Below are 21859 nucleotides of genomic sequence, written 5' to 3' on the forward strand. Positions count from 1 at the left end.
TGAAACAGTTTCAAAATCTGACTTTGTATTTGGTCACAATATAAATCTCACATTCTTTCAGGGTATATTCTCTGACCAAATGAAACTAAATCAACATTCAGTTATAAAAGCATAAGGAAATAAAGTTTATGTATTTGGCATTTGTGTTAGTTGCTTAGTTGTGTCTGACTCTTTGTGACCCCATGGACTGCAGGGTTCCTAGTCCCATGTCTCGCCAGGCTCCCCTGTCCATGGATTCTCCAGGCAAGAATACTGGAGTGGGTAGCCATTAAGAAACATTAAAAATCTTTCAAGTTAAAGTGGAAGTGACAATGGGAGTATTTAGATTGGCTGACTCCAGCAATGTAAGCTAAGGCATGTGGGACCAGCAGTACTTAGAGGGAAGTGTATGTCTTGAGAGTTAAGTATTTGAAAAGAATAAAGACTCAGAATTGATCAAGTGAGTGTTTGCCTTAAGGTAGGAGAGCAAAAGGAAGTAGAAGGAAGGAAATTATAGCAGTAAGAACAGAAATTTGTAAGGCAAAGAAAAATATGAGTAATAAAATAAAAAGCTGGGCCTTTCTCAAGAAAATCAAATTTTCAGATCTTTGATAGGATTGATCAAAAAATGAAAATAGTAGGCATAAATAAACAATATTATCTGTATCTTGTTGTTGTTGTTTAGTCGCTCAGTTGTGTCCGACTCTTTGTGATCCCATGGACTACAGCACGCCAGGCTTCCCTGTCCATCACTAACTCCCGGAGCTTGCTCAGACTCATGTCCATTGAGTCAGTGATGCCATCCAACCATCTCATCCTCTGTTGTCCCCTTCTCCTCCTGCCTTCAACCTTTCCCAGCATCAGGGTTTTGTTAATAGTGTGAATAATCAGTATTGTAAAATGACATTTGTCAGTTAACTGCAAAATCAGATCCTGACAGGTCTTCTCATGGGTTTGGAAGTGCTGATTCTAAAATCCGATAGAAGAGTCAGGGATCAAAATACTAATTATTTTTGAAGAAAAATAAGTTGGACTTACCCATTCGAATGTTAAAGCTTATTTTAAAAGTGTAATATTTGATATCTGCATTATTAGACCAGGGACAGACAAATATGCCAGTGCAACAGAGTAGGGAACATATTCACACACCCTCATATCACACACACCTATACACCCCCCATACACACTCACGTGCACCCACATTGACCCACCTACCTACACATACCCACATACTCACACACTCAAGATATGCCCACACTCAACCACGTCCTTACTCCCCCACACCCTGCGCCCAAAGGAATTCATACTTTACAAGGTTATATTACAAGTCCATGGGCAGAGGAAGAATCTTTTAGTCAATACTGCTGGGATAATCTTCTACTCCTATGGTAAAGATTAGAATTAGATCCATACAAAATGCTTCATATATGAGACTGAATTCTAGATGGAATCAAATCCTGAGTGTGAAAAGCAAAACTGAAATTTACAGAAGACAGAAGACTATCTTTGACATTTGGTTGAAGATGAATTTCTTAAACCAAGCACCAACTGTAAGGAAAAAGACTGGTTTATTTGTCTATATGAAGTAGAAAAGTCATCTGTGTGGTGGAAGATATAGAATTAAAAGACAGACTACAGACAGGCAGATACATTTGAAAGTCATATAACTTGAAAAGGATTGACATCAAAGATCTAGAAAGAATAAGCTTACAGTGGATAAAGGCTATAAAAAAATCCCAAATGAGGAAGTCATAAAAGTTATAAATGTATGAGAACTGTGTGATTTTTCTATTAATCCATGAAATGTGAATGAAAACAGTGAGAGACCACTTCTACTCATCAGATTTATAAGCGTGATGCCAGTTAAGATCCGTGACGTGTGGGTACACGGGAACTCTTCCACCTTGCTGTTCAAGAGTACAGGTTGGTATAACCACTTTGGAGACTGATTTGGTTACACTGGTGAAGCTAACAATGTGCACCTAGTAGGACCCACCAATGCCATTTTCAGCATTTGTTTTAGAAAGTCCCATGAGTACCTGAGGACATGGTCCTACAGTGTTTGCAGTAACAAGACACTGGAAACTACCCAATTGGCCTCAATAAGTGGATCCAAACATTTGTTTTCTTCAGACTGTCAAAAATTATTCTTCGTTAAAATGAATGAATTAGATCTCTGCATATCAAGATTCATAAATCTCAGTAACAATGCTGACTGTGAAAAACCAAGTTATAAAAGTATGGGTGCTGTATGGTATCTTTGCTTTTGCATATTTACACAGCCAGTAGAGGTATAAACACCTGAATGTGAATGATGTGTTTAGATTATGTCATTACTTTCCTATAGAGAAGGAGAGATGATCAGTAGGGTGTAGGGCTTCAGTGGCATCTGAAACCATTTTAAATAGAGTTCTGAAGCAAATAAAGCAAAATGTTGACAACTCTTTATTCTTCATTGTAAGTACATAGATTTCTACTGTGTTTGTTTTTTGATTTTAGATATAATTCACATACCATAAAATTTGCTTGATTAGAGTGCCTCATTGAGTGGTTTTTGGCGTATTTACAGAGCTGTGCGTCTATCACAGCTATCACCATCTAATTCCAGAACATCATCTACAACCCAAAAAGATACCTCATACCCATTAGCAGTCACCTCCCATTCTTCCCTTCTCCAGTCCCTCCCCACCATTAATCTACTTTCTATCTCTATGGATTTTCCCTTTCTGGACATTTCATATAAATGGAATCATGTAGGATGTGGTACATGGACTTTTTCACTTAACGTAATGTTTTCAAGGTTCATCTATGTTGTAGCATGTATTAGCACTTTATTCCTTTTTATGGCTGAATTATGTTCCATCCTACGAATATACCATTTTGTTTATCCTTTCATCCATTAATCGATCATTAGGTTGTTTCTGTTTTTTAGCTATTGTGATTAATGCTGTTATGAACTTGATGTACAGGTTTTTGTATGAATGTGTATTTCTCATTCTCTTAAGTATATAGGAATGAAATCGCTGAGTCACGGGGAAATAATAGATTTAACTTTTTGACAGACTGCCAGAGTGTTTTCCAAAATGGTAGGAAAAATATTTCCTGCCAATATTATATGAGGGTTCTATTTTCTACATATCCTCACTCAGTCAGTTCAGTTCAGTTGCTAAGTCGTGTCTGACTCTTTGCGACCCCATGAATTGCAGCATGCCAGGCCTCCCTGTCCATCAACAACTCCCGGAGTTTACTCAAACTCATGTCCATCGAGTCGGTGATGCTATCCAGCCATCTCATCCTCTGTCGTCCCCTTCTCCTCCTGCCCCCAATTCCTCCCAGTATCAGGGTCTTTCCCAATGAGTCAACTCTTCACATGAGGTGGCCAAGGTATTGGAGTTTCAGCTTCAGCATCAGTCCTTCCAATGAACACCCAGGACTGATCTCCTTTAGGATGGACTGGTTGGATCTCCTTGCAATCCAAGGGACTCTCAAGAGTCTTCTCCAACACCACAGTTCAAAAGCATCAATTCTTTGGCGCTCAGCTTTCTTCACAGTCCAACTCTCACATCCATACATGACCACTGGAAAAACCATAGCCTTGACTAGACGGACCTTTGTTGGCAAAGTAATGTCTCTGTTTTTTAATATGCTGTCTAGGTTGGTCATAACTTTCCTTCCAAGGAGTAAGCGTCTTTTAATTTCATGGCTGCAATCACCATCCACAGTGATTTTGGAGCCCCCAAAAATAAAGTCTGACACTGTTTCCACTGTCTCCCCATCTATTTCCCATGAAATGATGGGACCAGATGCCATGATCTTAGTTTTCTGAATGTTGAGCTTTTAAACCAACTTTTTCACTCTCCTCTTTCACTTTCATCAAGAGGCTTTTTAGTTCCTCTTCACTTTCTCCCATAAGGGTGGTGTCATCTGCATATCTGAGGTTATTGATATTTCTCCCGGCAATCTTGATTCCAGCTTGTGCTTCCTCTAGCCCAGCATTTCTCATGATGTACTCTGTATATAAGTTAAATAAGCAGGGTGAACAATATACAGCCTTAACATGTACTCCTTTTCCTGTTTGGAACCAGTCTGTTGTTCCATGTCCCGTTCTAACTGTTGCTTCCTGACCTGCACATAGATTTCTTGAGAGGCAGGTCAGGTGGTCTGGTATGCCCATCTCTTTCAGAATTTTCCACAGTTTATTGTGATCCACACAGTCAAAGCCTTTGGCATAGTTAATAAAGCAGAAATAGATGTTTTTCTAGAACTCTCTTGCTTTTTTGATGATCCAACGGATGTTGGCCATTTGATCTCTGGTTCCTCTGCCTTTTCTAAAACCAACTTGAACGTCTGGAAGTTCACAGTTCATGTATTGCCGAAGCCTGGCTTTGGCAGTGTGAGATGAGTGCAATTTTGTGGTAGTTTGAGCATTCTTTGGCATTGCCTTTCTTTGGGATTGGAATGAAAACTGACCTTTTCCAGTCCTGTGGCCACTGCTGAGTTTTCCAAATTTGCTCACATATTGAGTATAGCACTTTCACAGCATCATCTTTCAGGATTTGAAATAGCTCAACTGCAATTCCATTACCTCCACTTGCTTTGTTCATAGTGATGCTTTCTAAGGCCCACTTGACTTCACATTCCAGGATGTCTGGCTCTAGGTGAGTGATAACACCATCGTGATTATCTGGGTCATGAAGATCTTTTTTGTACAGTTCTTCTGTGTATTTTTGCCACCTCTTCTTAATATCTTCTGCTTCTGTTAGGTCCATACCATTTCTGTCCTTTTTTGAACCCATCTTTGCATGAAATGTTCCCTTGGTATCTCTAATTTTCTTGAAGAGATCTCTAGTCTTTCCCATTCTGTTGTTTTCCTGTATTTCTTTGCATTGATCAATGAGGAAGGCTTTCTTATCTCTCCTTGCTATTCTTTGGAACTCTGAATTCAAATGGGAATAGCTTTCCTTTTCTCCTTTGCTTTTCGCTTCTCTTCTTTTCACAGCTATTTGTAAGGCTTCCTCAGACAACCATTTTCTCTTTTTGCATTTCTTTTTCTTGGGAATGGTCTTGATCCCTGTCTCCTGTACAATGTCATGAACCTCCATCCATAGTTCATCAGGCACTTTGTCAATCAGATCTAGTTCCTTAAATCTATTTCTTACTTCCACTGTATCGTCATAAGGGATTTGATTTAGGTCATACCTGAATGGTCTAGTGGTTTTCCCTACTTTCTTCAATTTAAGTCTGAATTTGGCAATAAGGAGTTCATGATCTGAGCCACAGTCAGCTCCTGGTCTTGTTTTTGCTGACTGTATAGAGCTTCTCCATCTTTGGTTGCAAAGAATATAATCAATCTGATTTCGGTGTTGACCATCTGGTGATGTCCATGTGTAGGTACATCCATGTGTATCATCTGGTGATATCCTCACTAACACTTGTTATTGTTAGTCTTTTTGATTACAGTCATTCTGGTGGGTGTGACATGGTCTATTATTGTGAGTTTTGATTTGCATTAGCCTAATGACTATGGTTTCCCTGATGACTCAGCAGTATGAGAATCTGCCTGCAATGCAGGAGACACAGAAGACACGGGTTCAATCCCTGGGTCAGGAAGATCCTCTGAAGGAGGAAAACAGCAACCCACTCCAGTATTCTTGCCTTAAAACATCCCATGGACAGAGGAGCCTGGTGGGTTACAGTCCATGGGGTCCCAAAGAGTCAGAAATGACTGAGTAACTGAGCACTCATTTACACCCTAATGACTAATAATGTTTCAAATCTTTTCACTCGCTTATTGGCCATTTATATAGATTCTCTGGGGAAATGTATATTCAAATCTTTTGCCCGTTTTTAATTGAGTTGTCTTTTTTATTGCTGAATTGTAATTCTTTATGTATTCTGGATGCTTATCAGATTTATAGAAGTTTTCTCCCATTTTGTAACTTGTATTCTCCCCTTTCTTTATTTATAGTTTCCTTTGAGGCACAAAGCTTTTCAGTTTTGATTAAGTCCAATTTATTTTTCTTTTTGTTTGTGATTTGCAATTTTTGTATTTTTTATTTTATTACATTTTTTGGGTTATTTTTCTTCAAGTTTTATTCAGACAAAATTTACATACAGCTCTGTGCAAGTTAAGGTATCCAACATAATGATTTGACTTAATCATGAAATGATTATCACAGTATGTTTAGTGAGCATCCATCATGTCATATAGATACAAAATTGAAAAAAATTAAAAAAATGTTTTCCTTGTGATTAGAACTTTTAGGGTTTAATCTTATAACAACTTTCACATATAACGTACATCAGTGTTATTTTTATCCTGTTGTACATTGTACCCCTTGTAATTATTTATCTCGTAATTCAAAGTTCCTATCTTTTGACTCCCTTCATGCAGTTCTCCCTTCCAAACCCCTGCTTCTGGTAATCACAAATCTGATTTCTTTTTCTCTGCTTTTGTTTGCTTTTGAAATATAATTGACCACAATTGAAATATAATTGACCATAGTACTAACAGTACTATGTTAGTTTCTGTTACACAACATAGTGATTCTGTATTTCTGTATATTTCAAAATGATCATCTGTAAGTTTAGTTATGATATGTTACCATACAAAGATATACATGATTATTGACTGTACTCCACACAGTGTACATTTTGTATCTATGACTCATTTATTTTGCAACTGGAAGTTTGTTCTGCTTAATCTTTCTCACCTGTTTCTCTCCTGCCCTTTCCTTCCTCCCTTCTGGTAACCACCCGTTTATCCTCTATATCTATGATTTTGTTTCTGTTTGTTTAATCATTTTGTTTTTTTGAGATTCCACATATAAATGAAATCATACTATATTTGTCTTTTTCTGTCTGACTTTTTTTTACTTAATCCTCTCTAGGTCTGTCAGTGCTGTCACAAATAATATTTCATTTATTTATTTTATTTTAAAAATATATGTTATTTTAAAATATGTATTTATTTTTATTTATTTGGCTGTGCCAGGTCTTAGTTGCAGCACATAGGATCTTCAATCTTCAATAGGATATGTAGGATCTTTAATTGTGGCATGTGGAGTCTAACTCCCCAACCAGGGATTAAACCTGGACCCCTGCATTGGGAGCACTGAGTCTTAGCCACTGGGCCACCAGGGAAGTTCCTTCCTTTGTATTTCTATACCACATCTTCTTTATCCATTCATCTATTGGTGTACACTTAGGCTCTTCCATATCTTATCTGTTGTAAATAATACCATAGTGAACATGGAATGCATATATCTTTTCTAATTAGTGGTTTTGTTTTCTTTAGATAATGCTCAGAAGTGGAATTGTTGAATCATATGGCTCAGTTCAATTCAGTTGCTCAGTCATGTGTGACTCTTTGCGACCCCATGCGCTGCAGCACACCAGGCCTCCCTGTCCATTATCAATTCCTGGAGCTTGCTCAAACTCACGTCTGTCGAGTCAGTGATGCCATCCAACCATCTTATCCTCTGTCATCCCCTTCTCCTCCTGCCTTCAAACTTCCCCAGCATTAGGGTCTTTTTCAATGAGTCAGTTCTCCACATCAGGTGGCCAAAGTATTGAAGCTTCAGCTTCAACATCAGTCCTTCCAATGAATATTCAGGACTGATTGCCTTTATGATTGACTGGTTTGACCTCTTTGCTGTCCAAAGGACTCTCAAGAGTCTTCTCCAGCACCACAGTTCAAATAAGCATCAAATCTTTGGTGCTCAGCTTTCTTTATGGTCCAACTCTCACATCCATACATGACTACTGGAAAAACCATTGTTTGACTACATGGACCTTTGTCAGTAATGTCTTTGCTTTTTAACATGCTGTCTAGGTTGGTCAGATTGATCATATTGCTGGTTATTGGTTGCTGTCAGATTGATTATATTCTTTGCAGTCAAAGATGGAGAAGCTCTATACAGTCAGCAGAAACAAGACCAGTAACTGACTGTGGCTCAGATCATGAACTCCTTATTGCCAAATTGAAGAAAGTAGGGAAAATCACTAGATCATTCAGGTATGACCTAAATCAAATCCCTTACAACAGTACAATAACAAATAGACTCAAGTGATGAGATCTGATAGAGTGCCTGAAGAACTATGGATGGAGGTTCGTGACATTGTACAGGACCATCAAGACCATCCACAAGAAAAAAAAAATTGCAAAAAGGGAAAATGGTTGTCTGAGGAGGGCTTACAAATAGGTGAGAAAATAAGAGAAGCAAAAGTCAAAGGAGAAAAGGAAAGATACACCCACTTGAATTCAGAGTTCCAAAGAATGGCAAGGAGAGATAAGAAAGCCTTTCTCAGTGATCAATGCAAAAAAAGAGGAAAACAATGGAATGGGAAAGACTAGAGATCTCTTCAAGAAAATTAGAGATACCAAGGGAACATTTCATGCAAAGATGGGTTCAAAAAAGGACAGAAATGGTATGGACCTAACAGAAGCAGAAGATATTAAGAAGAGATGGCAAGAATGCACAGAAGAACTATACAAAAAAGACCTTCATGACCCAGATAACCAAGAGGGTGAGAAGACTACCTAGATCCAGACATCCTGGAATGCAAAGTCAAGTGGACCTTAGGAAGCATCACTACGAACAAAGCTGGTGAAGGTGATAGAATTTCAACTGAGGTATTTCAAATCCTAAAAGATGATGCTGTGAAAGTGCTGCACTCAATATACCAGCAAATTTGGAAAACTCAGCAGTGGCCACAGGACTGGAAAAGGTTAGTTTTTATTCCAGTCCCAAAGAAGGGCAATGCCAAAAACAAAGCATGTTCAAACTATGTTCAAACTAAAGCCAAAGCACAGTTCAAGAGCATCAGTTCTTTGGCACTCAGCATTCCAATTCAGGTTCCTTTGATTTCTTTTTCTTGTTTGATTACTGTGGCTAGGACTTCCAATGCTATGTTGAATAAAAGTGGTGAGAATGGGAATCTTGTCTTGTTCCTAATCTTAGAGGAAATGCTTTCAGCTTTTCATTGTTGAATATGATGTTAGTTGTGGGTTTGTCATATATGACTTTTATTATTTTGAAGTGTTCCCTCTCTATCCACTTTGTAGAGAGCTTTTTATCATAATTGGATATTGAGATTTGTCAAAAGCTTTTCCTGCATCTATTGAGATGATCATGTGATTCTTATCCTTCAGTTTAGTAATATGGTGTATCACATTAGTTAGTTGTGGATATTAATCCATCTTTCCATCCCTGGGGTGTATCCTACCACTTGATCATGGTGTATGATCCATTTAATGCATTGTTGAATTTGATTTGCTAGTATTTTGTTGAGGGTTTTTTATCTGTGTTCATCAGTGATATTGACCTGTGATTTTCTTTTTTTGGTGATATGTTTTTCTGGTTTTGGTGTCAGGGTGATAATGGCCTCACTGAATGAGTTTGGAAGTGTTCCTCCCTTTGCAGTTTTTTTGGAATCAGTGAGAAGGATAGGTGTTAACTCTTCCCTAAATGTTTGGTAAACTCACCTGTGAAGCTGACTAGTGCAGACTTTTTTTTGTTGAGAGTTTTTCTAAATTACTGATTCAATTTCATTACTGGTAATCTGTTCATATTTTTTATTTCTTCATGGTTCAGGCTTTGGGAGGTCATACATTTCTAGGAATTTGTCCATTTCTTCTAGGTTTTCCGTTTTATTGGTACTTAGTTTACCATAGCAGTCTTTTCTGATCTTTTGTATTTCTGTGGTTTTAGTTGTAACTTCTCTAGTTTCGTTTCTGATCTTACATATTTGGGCTCTTCTCTTATTTTTTCCTTGATGAATCTGTCTAAAGGTTTATCAGTTATGTTTACCTTTTCAAAGCACCAGCTCTTAGTTTCATTTATCATTCATCTTTTCTGTTTTTTTTTTTTTTTAGCCTCTACTTCATTTATGTCTACCCCGAGCTTTATTATTTCTTTCCTTCTAATAACTTTGAATTATATGTGTTCTTTTTCTACTTCCTGTAGGTATAAGGTTAGATTGTTTATTTCAGATTTTTCTTTCTTCTTGGGGTAAATTTGCATCGCTGTAGATGCCTCTCTTCTAGATTCTTCCATTGAAATGTCTATATATCATCTATATATATAGATAGAGATGATATAGTATACAGTATACACTATACTGTATAGTATAGTTTATCTATAGTATAGTATATCATCTATATCTATCTTTATTCAGAGATAGATATTATCTATATCTATCTCTATAGATGAGATAGATATATCTCTATATACTATATCATCTATGTCTATCTCTATTCAGATTTTGTATTTTTTTCCCTTGAGTCACTTGTCAATTTCAGGCTCTCTGCTACCTCCTGCCTCAGTTATAGAAATAAAAAGAAACAGCAAAGGATGTTTTTTCCTTTTGTGGAAAGTAGTGTTAGAGGCTAAAATCTTGACTCTGTAGCTGCACATGGGTGTTTGTGGTAGCCGTGAGTTCACACTGATTCCATCCCAATTCAATTCAGTTATTACTAGGTTATTAAAAATGTTTAATTCTAATATTAAAAACACATGAATTTCATATTTTCTACAATAGATTTACTTAAACTTGTTGAATCTTTGGCCATAAATTAGTTATGTGTCCTTTTTATAATCATGGATTTCATTGACTCTCATCTAGTTGCTTTGCTGGTGATTATTGAGCAGGTAGTTTACAAAAGGAGCACAGATACCAACAACCATGGAAAGGTGCCAGGCCTCCTTATTAGTGGACAAATGCATGCACCTCATTCTCTGACCCTCTTGCTGGCATATATGTTGAGAAGGTTTATACAAAGGAGTTTTGGCAAGGAATCACAGAGATCAGACTCTAAGACGTCACTATTTTGTGTCTCAGAAAGTGACTGAAGGGAGACAAGTTTCTGGAGAGCTTTGTCCTTGTGTATCACAAGCTTTAAAAACATCAGGCACTTGGCTTAAAACTCTACTGTTGACTTACCTTCAACAATCAGATAAGCATTACATTTATGTACAGAGGATGTTCACTACATCATTAATTTACATAGATAATAATTGGAAGCACCCCAAATGCCTAGTAATAGATGATTTAGTAAATCAGTTATTGAACTTACACACAAAATAGACTATTAGGCAGCAATTAATGTTTATAGGAATGATTCATAACATGGAAAAATGAGCCCAGAATATGAAGTCAAAACACAGGTAAAAGCAGCATATTTGACAAAAAAATAAAGGTGTATATGTGTGTATTTTAAAGGCCTCAAGGAGGTATACAACCAAAGGGTTATATTGTCTGTTTCTGAGAACTGGGATCATTGCTAAAACGTGTTTTCATACATTTCTGAGTTTTCTGAAGTGAACCCACATTGCCTTTATACTCATAGGAGAAACTATATATATATATTCTCCTTTTATTGTTGGCTGCCCTGGGTCTTCACTGCAGTGTGCAGGCGCTCTAGTTGTGGCAGAGGCTTAGTGTCCCCATGGCATATGGGATCTTAGTTCCCCAGCCAGGGATCCAACCCGTACCCCCTACACTGGGGACACTGGACCACCGGGGAAGTCCTTTTTTTTTTTTTTTTTTTTAATTAGAGAAGAAGTATGTGAAAATTAGCCTGATCTTTGATATACGGAAGCATTGTTATAGGCATAAAAGCAATACAAGTAATTTCAAATAATAGATGTTTGATTTTCATAGACATATTTCTTTGAATTTCAATAAACAGCTGTTGTTTAGTCACTCAGTCATGTTCAACTCTTTTGTGACCCCATGAACTGCAGTGTGCCAGGATCCTATGTCCATGGGATTTCACAGGCAAGAATACTGGAGTGAGTTGCCATTTCCTTCTCCAGGGGATCTTCCAGATGCAGGGACTGAACCCACGTCTCCTGCATTAACAAGACGATTCTTACTGCTGAACCACTAGGGAAGCCCCTCAATAAACAATTTAAAAGCTAAAACAAGCTGTTGTGAACATTTTCTGCAAGTATTACAGACACAGATGTATTATACTGTTCTGAAAGCATATATATTATGCCTCATTTAAAAATACGTGAATGTTACAACGAGAAACTACCAGAAAAAAATATCCTCTACTGCTGTCATGGCTATTGTTTGGGAATTGGAGATGCTTTTAAATATTGGGTTGGCCAAATGTTCATTCAGGATGTTATGGAAAAACCTGAACGAACCTTTTGGCCATCCCAATATATTTCTAGTGCTTTTCTGCACTTCTTAACTTTTCTACACAGAAAGCAAGCATATGTCCTGCAAGGATCTGCAGTCGTTGTCGTAAAGAGCAGGGCTGAGCACATGGCCTCTGTCCCTGCCAGGACTTGCTGTTGCCTGGCATGTGCTCTCCCAGGCGGTCCAGGGTAGGGGCCTGCAGAACTAACTTTCTACCACTGATTGAAGTGCTTATATTTGGGGAGTTGTTTTCTAGAAAGTCTAGTAGATGTGTTTTAGGCAACTTCAATACCTTGGTGAGAGGCCAAGCAGATTTCTTGGGTCTGATTCTGGTAGAGAGTGACCCACTCAGAAAAGTGAGACAGTAAAAATTGCAGTTTAAAGTATTAACTTAATAAGTCCATGTGCTGAGATTGAAACAAAATCCTTTTATAAATTCTTGCTTGTTAGTAGTGAGTCCATCAACATAACTTAAAAACACTGAAATGTGGGCGTGCACATCTATATTCACATACATTGAGTGTGATCTGTCATAAATAGGAAAATAAAACAAAAATTATCTCATCTTGAGACATGCGTGGGTGCTGTGAGCATAACACTGACCTTCTAAGCAGAGAAATTTGCGATCAAGGGTATGTGGACAAGTTAAAAACATGCTCTCCCAGGCAAGGGAGTGTGTCTGGCATGGCATGCAGGACAATGCGGGGCTAGAGATCAGGTGAGGGCCTTTTGGGGTCTTAGCTTCTGGTTCCTTGGTGATCACATTACCAACATGCATTGGCCTCAAGATGCTATTTTTTGAGGTGGAGGAGTAAAGAAGTTCAACCCCCTGCCGCCTCCTTCTCTTTTCTGCTGAGACCATCACCAGGAGTGTAATTACTTGGACACAGTAATTGCACTGGTGGATTCTATGATAGAAATGGAGCTGAGTCATCCTTGCCCGTCCTCCCCCTAGAAGCTCTTTTAAACTCTAGTTACCCTGTCTTCATGTTGCCACTGCAGGGCTCTGAATGTGCTCTGTTGGAGGGGGTGAGTTAAGGAGACACTTCATCCCCCAAACTGGGAGAAATCAGTCCACTAGAAGTCATATCTTTGCTATGGCTGATTTAGTTTTGGGTAAAAGCAGTGGCATTTTCTCTTCTTCCGTTATTGAAATCTCTCTTGATGTGAGTTCCCATTTAGCAAAAATGGGAACCGTGAGCAGATTCCTAGGATCTGCAGTTCCAAGAGTGTCCCACTGTGAAACCATCGGCATTACCAGAGTCATCATCAATGGAGAAAGAGTATTTGTGGCTATAGACCGGGTGGGCTCACTTGGGGCAGTGTAATCCTCCTGGGGAGGAAACTGTGTCCAGAGCTGCCTGAATGCAGTGCTCTTGCCCCAGGCCCCTGCTGTGTGCCCACCCTGCTCACCTCCCCAGGGTCCCGTGCTTCCCCATTCTGTGTTTCACAAGCTGCTGGGAGCTCTTGATCCGACCTAGGCTGCCTGTCCCTGGTGCACTGTCTCCCTCTGGGAGGTTGATCTCTGTTTCTACTTCTTTCTCCTTGGTGTTCAGGATTTGGAAGAGTGTCTCCACGTGACCTGCATGCATGCTGCACTCCTGTGCTGCGTTCTGGCTGGTCTGGCTGGTGTGCCTTCCTCTTTTCTCACCAGCCCATCTTTCTGTGTCCTTATTTGCGATCCACATACTTTCTCTGTGAAGGAAGAGATCAAATATTTTGCCCATTAAAAAAATTAGGTTGCACAGTGAGGTACCATTACATGCCAGTCAGGATGGCTGCTATCCAAAAGTCTGCAATGCAATAAATGCTGGAGAGGGTGTGGAGAAAAGGGAACCCTCTTACACTGTTGGTGGGAATGCAAACTAGTACAGCTGCTATGGGGAACAGTAGGAGATTCTTTAAAAAGCTGGAAATAGAACTGCCATATGACCCAGCAATCCCACTCCTGGGCATATACACCGAGGAAACCAGATCTGAAAGAGACACGTGCACCCCAGTGTTCATCGAAGCACTGTTTATAATTGCCAGGACATGGAAGCAACCTAGATGCCCATCAGCAGACAAATGGATAAGGAAGCTATGGTACATACATGGAATATTACTCAGCCATTAAAAAGAATTCATTTGAATCAGGTCTAATGAGATGAATGAAACTGGAGCCCATTATACAGAGTGAAGTAAGCCAGAAAGATAAAGACCAATACATTATACTAACACATATATGGAATTTAAAAAGATGTAACGATAACCCTATATGCAAAACAGAAAAACAGACACAGATGTACAGAACAGACTTTTGGACTCTGTGGGAGAAGGCGAGGGTGGGATGTTCTGAGAAAACAGCACTGAAACAAGTATACTATCAAGGGTGAAACAGATCACCAGCCTAGGTTGGATGCATGAGACAAGTGCTCAGGGAAGACCCAGAGGGATGGGATGGGGAGGGAGGTGGGAGGGGGGATCGGGATGGGGAACACATGTAAACCCATGGCTGATTCATGTCAATGTATGGCAAAAACCACTACAATATTGTAAAGTAATTAGCTTCCAACTAATAAAAATAAATGAAAAATAAAAAATAAAAATCAGAAAAAAAATTAGGTTGTTTTCTTATTGAGTTTGAGAGTTCTTTGTATATTCTGGGTACAGTCCCTAATGGAGTACATGTTTTGCAAATATTTTCTCGATTTTGTAGCTTGACTTCTCATTTTTATGTGTATTTTGAAAATCAAAGGTTTGACATTTTCATGACATCCCACTTATCAGTTTTTTTTTTATAAAAGACATCATGTTTTTTATATCATACTCATGAATTCTTTGTAAAAGTGGAGGTCTGTTTTTATTCTTCTTTCTCTTATTCTTTCCTTTGGAAGTTTTATATTGTGGCTATTATATCTAAGTCTACGATATATTTTGAATTAATTTTATATCCATAGAACTGGAAAAGGTCGGTTTTCATTCCAATCCCAAAGAAGAACAATGCCAAAGCAAGTTCAAACTACCACACAATTGCACTCATCTCACACACTAGCAAAGTAATGCTCAAAATTCACCAAGCGAGGCTTCAATAATACATGAACTGAGAACTTCCAGATGTACAAACTGGATTTAGAAGGGACAGAGGACCCAGAGATCAAATTGCCAACATCAGTTTGATCATAGAGAAAGCAAGGGAATTCCAGAAAAACATCTACTTCTGCTTCACTGATACACTAAAACTTTTGACTGTGTGGATCGCAACAAACTGTGGAAAATTCTTCAAGAGATGGGAATTACCAGATGACCTTATCTGCCTGTTTAGCCTGCTCACACTTTGATTGAAATCACATTGAATTGATAGATGAGTTTGGTGCAGTTGACATCCTGTTGGATAGAAGTGTTGAGAGGGGACATTCTTGCTTTGTCCCTGATCTTAGAGGAAAGTGTTCAGTCTTTTGCCCACATGTGTGATGTTATGTGTAGGTTTTTACTGGAGCTCCTTTATCAGGTTCATAAAGAGCTCTTATTCGAAATCTGTTGAGGGTTTTTTTTCATGAGTGGCATTGAATTTTGTCAAATGCTTTTTTTGCATCTTTGAAGTCATTGTATAGTTTTTCATTTTTTTCTGTTTATATGGTCCATAAACAATTTTGGGCATACCTCCAAGATACTGTGAGTTTGATTTCAGACCACAGCAATAAAGTAAGTATTGAAATAAAAAGTCACATGAATTTTTTTTTGTTTCCCTGTGCATATATGTTACGTTTACAGTATGTTGTTCTTGTTCAGTTGCCCAGTCATGTCCGACTCTCTGTGACCTCGTGGACTACAGCATGTCAGGCCTCCCTGTCCCTCACCATCTCCCAAAGTTTGCCTGAGTTCATGTCCATTGCATCAGTGATACCATCCAGCCATCTCATCCTCTGATGTCCCCTTCTCCTTCTGCCCTCAATCTTTCCCAGGGACTTTTCCAATGAGTGGGCTGTTCGCATCAGATGACCAAAATACTGGAGCTTCAGCTTACTTAATGTTTACACTATGCTCCAGTCTATTATGTGTGCAATAGCATTATGTCTAAAAAATAATGTATACCTTAAGTTGAAAATATTTTATTGCTCAAAAATGCTAGTCATCATCTGAACCTTCAGCAAGTGGTAATCTTTGTATTGGAATATTGCATGAATTACCAAAATGTGGCATAAACACATGAAGTGAGCAAACACTACTGGAAAAAATGTCACTGATAGACTTACTTAACGAAGGGTTGCACAAACTTTCAATTTGTTAAAAAAAAACAAACCAATATCTGAAGCTCAGTAAAATGAAGCGCAGTAAAATGAGGTTGCCTCTACATTTTTTTTTTGTTTTTTGTGGGGTTTTTTTTTTTTGGTATAGAATCAGTTGCTTTTCTAGATAGAAATCCACTTTGTTATGATATATTTTTTATATTGTATGATTACACATGCTAAATGTAAGAGTTTTGTGTCTCTATATATGAGGAATATTGGTTTACTTATAGGGTCTTTTTTTTGGTTTTGGTATCAAGTTAACTCTTGCCTAACAGAAGGATTTGTCTAGTGGTTTCTTATGTTCCATCTTCAGGACAAGTTAGTAAGAAACTGCTATTATTTATTCCTTGAATATTTCTTCCATGGAAGCCATCTGGATTGGCTCTTTTATTGGTAGGAAGATTTTTAACTTGAATACTTATAGAGTTATCTGATTTTTCTTGAGTGAGTTTTGATAGCTTTATTTTTCTAAGAATTCCATTTAAGCTGCTAAATTTATTAACATGCAATAGTTCCTCACATTCCCTTATTATATTTATTTTCTTTTTACTGAAGTGAAATTCATGTAATGCATAATTAATCATTAGAAAGTGTATAGTTCAGTGAATTCAACGGTGTTGAGCAACTACCACCCAGTTTTAGACTTTTCAAAGTTTGAGACTTTTTCATCACCCCAGAGGAACACCACATCCCTATTAAGTAATTACTCTCCATATTCTTTGTTCCCCAAAACCTGGAAACTACTAATTCTCTTTCTATCTCTGTGGATTTACCTATTCTGTATATTTCATGTAAATGGAATTATATAGTATGTGACCTCTTTGATTGAGCATAATGTTTTCAAAGTTCATCTGAGTTGTAGCATGTATCAGCACTTCACTGCTTTTTATGGTCACAGAATATTCCATTGTTTGGACATATTAATATTAGTTTATTCATTTGTTGACAGACATTTGGGTTGTTTCTACATTTTGGCTATTGTGAATAATGATGCTTTGAACAAGTGTCTGTTTGATTCTTTTAGTTCTTTTGGATATATACCTAAGAATAGAAAGGCCAAGTCATATGATAATTCTGTGTTTTACTTTTTGAGGAACTGGTAAACTGTTTTCTGTATAGGCTGCACAATTTTACACTCTCACCAGTGATATATGAAGGTGCTTGTTTCTCTAGGTTCTCCCCAACACTTGGATGTATATCGGTTTGTTATTGCATGGAGTGCTCTATAAATGCCAGTTATGTGATGTTGAGCGATAGTGTTGTTTTTACTAATCTTATATCTAGTTGTTTTGATCCCTTTATTATTATGTAATGCCTTTGTTTTTACTTCTGATAATACTCTTTGCACTGAAACCTCATTTTTCTGATGTTAATATAGCCATTCCAACTTCCTTTTGATTAGGATTAGAGCGGTACATCTTTTTCCATCCCTTTTATTTTAATCTATTTGTATATTTATTTTTAAAGTGGGTTTCTTATAAACATTGTAGTGAGGTCCTGTTTTTTTTATCCAATCTTAAAAATGTCTGTATTCTAACTAGGTTGTTTTAGACCATTTATATATAATAAGGGACTTGCCAGGCAGCACTAGTGGTAAAGAACCCGCCTGCCAGTGCAGGAGATGTTAAGAGATGCAGGTTCGATCCTTTGGTCAGGAAGATCCCCTGGAGGAGGTCACGGCAACCCACTCCAGTGTTCTTGCCTGGAGAATCCCATTGACAGAGGAGCCTGGTGGTCTACAGTCTATAGGGTCACAAAGAATTGGACATGGCTGAAATGACCTAGCACATACTTAATATGACTACTGATATGATTGAACTTAAATTTATAATTTTGCCATTGGTTTTCTATTGGTCCCATGTGCTAGTAGGTCCTCTTGTCCTCTTTTTTTGACTTATTTTGTGTCAAGTACTATTTATGATGAATTGTATCACCTTCACTAGCTAATTAGCTATATCACTACTTTGTTTTTATTAGTTTCTTTGGGATTCATTGTGTATATCCTTAACTTATCACTGTCTGTCTTCAAATAATGTACTAGTTCACTTACAGTATAAAACCCAACAGCAATATACTTCCATCTCACTTCTCCTGACCTTTATGTTACTGTGTCATGACATTTTACTTCTACACTGCTCTAAACCACACAATACATTGTCATTATTTTTGCTTTATATAGTCCATTATCTTTAAAAACAATCTTAAAATTAAGAAGAAAGTCTCTTATATTTATTTATGAATTTTGTTCCCAGTGCTTTGCATTTCTTTTTGTAGATCTAGATTTTCTTCTGATGTAATTTTTCTTTTGTTTGATGGACTTTTACTTTAATATTACTTGTAGTTCAGAAGTGTTGGTGATGAATTATTTTAGCTTTTGTTTATTGGGAAAAAAATCTTCATTTTGCTTTTGTATTTGAAAGTTATTTTCACTATTTATAGTTTTTCCTGTTGATAGCTTTTTCCTTCATTACTCTGAGATGTTATCTCATTGACTTCTGGCTTGCATTATTTCTGGGAAGTCCTTGTCCACCATGTCTGTGTTCCTCTGTACATACACTTTTTTTCCTCTGGTTGCTTTGAAGATTTTCTCTCTGGGTAAGTCGATTATGATATACCTTGATTTTATTTCCTTCATGTTGTCTTCTGCTTGGGGATTGTTGACGTTGAATTTATGTATTCACAATTTTTGTCAATTTTTGAAAAAAATGTCATTATATCTTTAAATACATTTTGTCCCATCCTGTTCTCCACCCCTGCCCTGAGTGTTCAATTACACAAACATTTCTGTGTTTTTAGGGAAGAGGGAATCTTTCCCTGTGTTTCATTTTAGATCATTTCTGTCTTCACAGATTGTTTTGTCTGCTCACTGACTAATCTTTCCTTTCCTAGTGTCTAATGTGATGTTAATGCCATCTAGTGTATTTTTCATTTCAGATGTATTTTTCATCTCTATGTGTTTAATTTGGGTCTCTTTAAAAATGCTTTTCATGTCTCTCCTATAAGTTATGCTTCTCTCTATCTTCTTGAACATGTATAATGTGTTTATAGTAGCTGTTTTAGGGACTGCATTTGCTAATTATTTCCTGGGTAATTTCTGGTTCCTTTTCTTATTGATCAACTATCCTCCATATGAGATATATTCTCATCTTCTTTGCATCCCTGGTATTTTTTAAATGAACAAAAGACATCATGATTGTACATTTTTGGGTTATGCATTCTTTTAATTACTTTAGATTTTCCTCTTGAAATGGACTTGTTGCTTGGAAAGTTTAGCCCCTTTGGTGGCTTGCTATTGAGCACTGTTAGGCAGCACCTAGTGGTCTGTGCTCTCCCAAGTGCCTGGCCCAGTGGTCCTCATGTCGTAAGTTCCCTGGTCCAGTTGGTGGCAGTGAGGTCCACTCCTGAGGCTGCGCCAGTGATGGTGACACTTCATCCTGCTTCTTGCTGTGGCTCATTCCCTGGCCTCAGTCCCACAGATTGACCAGTGTCCTGGCGAAGAGTCAGGTGCGCCCCCACTGGTCTCCAGAGCATGTCTTAGCACTCTCCTTTCTGGCCTTCCATCCTGCTGGTTCTCGCTACTATCGGCTCCTTGAACCTCAGCTGTTTCCTCACCTCAAGACTCCCCTGACTCTGCCTGGGTCCCCCTTCTGGCGCTGTGGCCTCGAAACCTCCCAACTGTCATCTGCGCAGCCAGCATGCATCCCATGTGTTTCCCGCTCAGACTCCTTGTTCTGTGCTGCCTGTTGTCCCACTGCTGAGCACCTTTGTCTCATGTCTTCTGTCTGTTTCTTCACTGTTTGAGGCTGGGGAGTCCATCTGGTTCCTCCTCGCTGTCAGGCTCGAAGTGGATATCTCTTGAGTTCCCCTGGCCTTCAGTCCTCTCTGGATGGATGCCTCAGGGCTCCCAGAGGAGGCCCGGGCAGAGCTGTTTACCTGCCATGGAGTCTGCACAGGCCGGGGTCCTAGGTCCTACTGTCCAGGCACAGCGTTCTTCAACTTGGAGCTGAAACCATGTGGGTGGGCATTGCGGTGGGGGGGTCCTGTCTCCACCTCACTGCGCTCTTCTCCTTGCTGCTCCCCACAGACCTCAAGGGCTGTAGGAGTCAATGCCACCCAGACTTTCACCAGGGTTAGGACTGTGGGCCAGGGTTCAGGGGAGACCACACTCTGAGTGCTTACTGGTGTCTTTCAAATTCCAGACTCAGTTTAGAATCCAACCATCTTTCACGGAATTCTTTTTCCTGGAGACTATCTTTGACCTTCTAAATCACTGACTCATGGCTACATTCTTTTAAAGCATTTATTTAGTTTGATAAAATTTGATATCTAAGGTGATGGAGCATTCTTTGGGTTATTTTCTACCATGATTTCCAGTTATAATAATTTTTTTAACCTGTTTACAGGGCTGCCTACAGAGGGAAGCTCTTCACATGGTTCCATGTAAGTAGTGCTTCTTGTGATGCCTTTGGAGAGGTATGTCTTTAAATTGAGTGATTCTTTCCACATCAGTTGAGTTGTCAAGTCTTGCTTGCATACGAAGCCATGTGTCTTGCTGACTCTCCTTGTGGCCTGGCCTCATGTAACACAAGGGTCCCATCACAGGTCAGGAGCAGCGCCCTATCAGTAGTGTGTGTCATTTCCCTCTGGTTTCTGGAGAACCAGTATGTAAAAAGAGGTAGTTTCCTCCTTTCCTAAAAACCTTCTTCTTCAGAGTCACCCTGACTGCACTGTCCAGCAGGGGCCTGAGAACCAATTGTTCGCCTGGGCCGAGCAGACAGCACCTTCGTCCCAGGTTCCAGCAGTGACCAGTGTGCACTGTGGTCATCATGGTGTCATGTCCAGGCCCCAAGGACACCTCTTTGTGGCTGTGGCTCCAGTTTTGTAAGACTACCTTGAAAGGATTCCTTTTAGATTTATCCTTAAGATGACTTCCTTTTTCTAAGTGTTCAGTGGCCTTGCTGGGAAGGCTTGCGGTCATGCTGGTGCTGGTCTGTGCCCATCCTCCTCCGAGCCCCGAGCCCTGCCCTTCTGTTCACTTTCCAAGGCTTGGGAGGCAGCATCACTGGTCACTGTGCTTGCCGGTGGTGAGATGGGGCTCTGAGGCGAGGCCTCTGACCTCATGAGCTCACATCCACTCATATTCAGTGGTGGCAGGATAACTGGGAGCTGCCTTGATGATAGAATGTGGGCTCCAGGCTTGGTATCTGCCCCTCTAGGTGACCTTCACCACAGCCCCGAGTGGTCCTGAGCTCACCCGATCCGGATCAGAGTGCTAGAGCGCCACTGTGACCTTCCAGGGTCTGCCGCCAGCAGCCCCCTCGGGAGACAAGAGAGACAGGGGCAAGGAGTCAGAGAGCATGTGCACACGGGGCTTGGGGCTGGTGGGTAACCAGATGAACAGTATTTGAGGAGAAAAGTTCTCAGGTTACAGATTGCTTCAGCAAAGACCTTGATGC

General features: G+C 39.1%; 1 protein-coding gene across 11 annotated transcripts in view; it reads left to right on the top strand.

The window, feature by feature from the left end:
* PCBP3 (poly(rC) binding protein 3) overlaps nucleotides 1-21859 on the top strand; it is a 219397-nt gene that overhangs the window by 64366 nt on the left and 133172 nt on the right. For 9 of the 11 annotated variants that reach the window (XM_065943009.1, XM_065943008.1, XM_065943015.1 and 6 more), the window contains exon 2: nucleotides 20807-20843. The exons of the other annotated variants lie outside the window; for them this stretch is intronic. The gene's annotated coding sequence lies outside the window, so the exon portion shown is untranslated. The remainder of the gene's footprint in view (nucleotides 1-20806; nucleotides 20844-21859) is intronic. 11 annotated transcript variants of the gene reach the window in all.

The sequence above is a fragment of the Muntiacus reevesi genome, chromosome 8 (genome assembly GCF_963930625.1).
Source record: "Muntiacus reevesi chromosome 8, mMunRee1.1, whole genome shotgun sequence".
NCBI lineage: Eukaryota > Metazoa > Chordata > Mammalia > Artiodactyla > Cervidae > Muntiacus > Muntiacus reevesi.